Raw genomic sequence first — 3,074 nt, 5'->3', positions numbered from 1 at the left:
ATACAATGTACTACACTGTGCATTTCGTCTAATGCGGGTTTTTCAGTAAATTCTAAGTTTTTCAGTGCAACTCACTCATATACAATGTACTACACTGTGCATTTCGTCTAATGCGGGTTTTTCAGTAAATTCTAAGTTTTTCAGTGCAACTCACTCATATACAATATACTACACTGTGCATTTCGTCTAATGCGGGTTTTTCAGTAAATTCTAAGTTTTTCAGTGCAACTCACTCATATACAATGTACTACACTGTGCATTTCGTCTAATGCGGGTTTTTCAGTAAATTCTAAGTTTTTCAGTGCAACTCACTCATATACAATGTACTACACTGTGCATTTCGTCTAATGCGGGTTTTTCAGTAAATTCTAAGTTTTTCAGTGCAATTCACTCATATACTATGTACTACACTGTGCGTTTCTTATATTCTAAGTTTTTCAGTGCAACTCACTCATATACTATGTACTACACTGTGCGTTTCTTAAATTCTAAATTTTTCAGTGCAACTCACTCATATACTATGTACTACACTGTGCGTTTCTTATATTCTAAGTTTTTCAGTGCAACTCACTAATATACTATGTACTACACTGTGCGTTTCTTATATTCTAAGTTTTTCAGTGCAACTCACTCATATACTATGTACTACACTGTGCGTTTCTTATATTCTAAGTTTTTCAGTGCAACTCACTCATATACTATGTACTACACTGTGCGTTTCTTATATTCTAAGTTTTTCAGTGCAACTCACTCATATACTATGTACTACACTGTGCATTTCGTGTAATGCGGGTTTTTCAGTAAATTCTAAGTTTTTCAGTGCAACTCATTCATATACTATGTACTACACTGTGCGTTTCTTATAATCTAAGTTTTTCAGTGCAACTCACTCATATACTATGTACTACACTGTGCGTTTCTTATATTCTAGTTTTTCAGTGCAACTCACTCATATACTATGTACTATACTGTGCGTTTCTTATATTCTAAGTTTTTCAGTGTAACTCACTCATATACTATGTACTACACTGTGCGTTTCTTATATTCTAAGTTTTTCAGTGCAACTCACTCATATACTATGTACTACACTGTGCATTTCGTGTAATGCGGGTTTTTCAGTAAATTCTAAGTTTTTCAGTGCAACTCACTCATATACTATGTACTACACTGTGCGTTTCTTATATTCTAAGTTTTTCAGGGCAACTCACTCATATACTATGTACTACACTGTGCGTTTCTTATATTCTAAGTTTTTCAGTGCAACTCACTCATATACTATGTACTACACTGTGCATTTCTTATATTCTAAGTTTTTCAGTGCAACTCGCTCATATACTATGTACTACACTGTGCGTTTCTTATATTCTAAGTTTTTCAGTGCAACTCACTCATATACTATGTACTACACTGTGCGTTTCTTAAATTCTAAGTTTTTCAGTGCAACTCACTCATATACTATGTACTACACTGTGCGTTTCTTATATTCTAAGTTTTTCAGTGCAACTCACTCATATACTATGTACTACACTGTGCATTTCGTGTAATGCGGCTTTTTCAGTAAATTCTAAGTTTTTCAGTGCAACTCACTCATATACTATGTACTACACTGTGCGTTTCTTATATTCTAAGTTTTTCAGTGCAACTCACTCATATACTATGTACTACACTGTGCGTTTCTTATATTCTAAGTTTTTCAGTGAAACTCACTCATATACTATGTACTACACTGTGCGTTTCTTATATTCTAAGTTTTTCAGTACAAATCACTCATATACTATGTACTACACTGTGCGTTTCTTATATTCTAAGTTTTTCAGTGCAACTCACTCATATACTATGTACTACACTGTGCGTTTCTTATATTCTAAGTTTTTCAGTGCAACTCACTCATATACTATGTACTACACTGTGCGTTGCTTATATTCTAAGTTTTTCAGTGCAACTCACTCATATACTATGTACTACACTGTGCGTTTCTTATATTCTAAGTTTTTCAGTGCAACTCACTCATATACTATGTACTACACTGTGCGTTTCTTATATTCTAAGTTTTTCAGTGCAACTCACTCATATACCATGTACTACACTGTGCGTTTCTTATATTCTAAGTTTTTCAGTGCAACTCACTCATATACCATGTACTACACTGTGCGTTTCTCATATTCTAAGTTTTTGAGTGCAACTCACTCATATACTATGTACTACACTGTGCGTTTCTCATATTCTAAGTTTTTCAGTGCAACTCACTCATATACTATGTACTACACTGTGCGTTTCTCATATTCTAAGTTTTTCAGTGCAACTCACTCATATACTATGTACTACACTGTGCGTTTCTCATATTCTAAGTTTTTCAGTGCAACTCACTCATATACTATGTACTACACTGTGCGTTTCTTATATTCTAAGTTTTTCAGTGCAACTCACTCATATACTATGTACTACACTGTGCGTTTCTTATATTCTAAGTTTTTCAGTGCAACTCACTCATATACTATGTACTACACTGTGCGTTTCTTATATTCTAAGTTTTTCAGTGCAACTCACTCATATACTATGTACTACACTGTGCGTTTCTTATATTCTAAGTTTTTCAGTGCAACTCACTCATATACTATGTACTACACTGTGCGTTCTTATATTCTAAGTTTTTCAGTGCAACTCACTCATATACGAAGTACTACACTGTGCATTTCGTGTAATGCGATTTTTTCAGTAAATTCTAAGTTTTTCAGTGCAACTCATTCATATACTATGTACTATATGTGCGTTTCTTATATTCTAAGTTTTTCAGTGCAACTCACTCATATACTATGTACTACACTGTGCGTTTCTTATATTCTAAGTTTTTCAGTGCAACTCACTCATATACTATGTACTACACTGTGCGTTTCTTATATTCTAAGTTTTTCAGTGCAACTCACTCATATACTATGTACTACACTGTGCGTTTCTTATATTCTAAGTTTTTCAGGGCAACTCACTCATATACTATGTACTACACTGTGCGTTTCTTATATTCTAAGTTTTTCAGTGCAACTCACTCATATACTATGTACTACACTGTGCGTTTC

This window comes from Mus caroli, unplaced genomic scaffold (assembly GCF_978045245.1).
Source record: "Mus caroli unplaced genomic scaffold, Mus_caroli_1 scaffold_25, whole genome shotgun sequence".
Classification (NCBI taxonomy): Eukaryota; Metazoa; Chordata; class Mammalia; order Rodentia; family Muridae; genus Mus; species Mus caroli.
Note: the sequence above shows the minus strand (reverse complement) of the source record.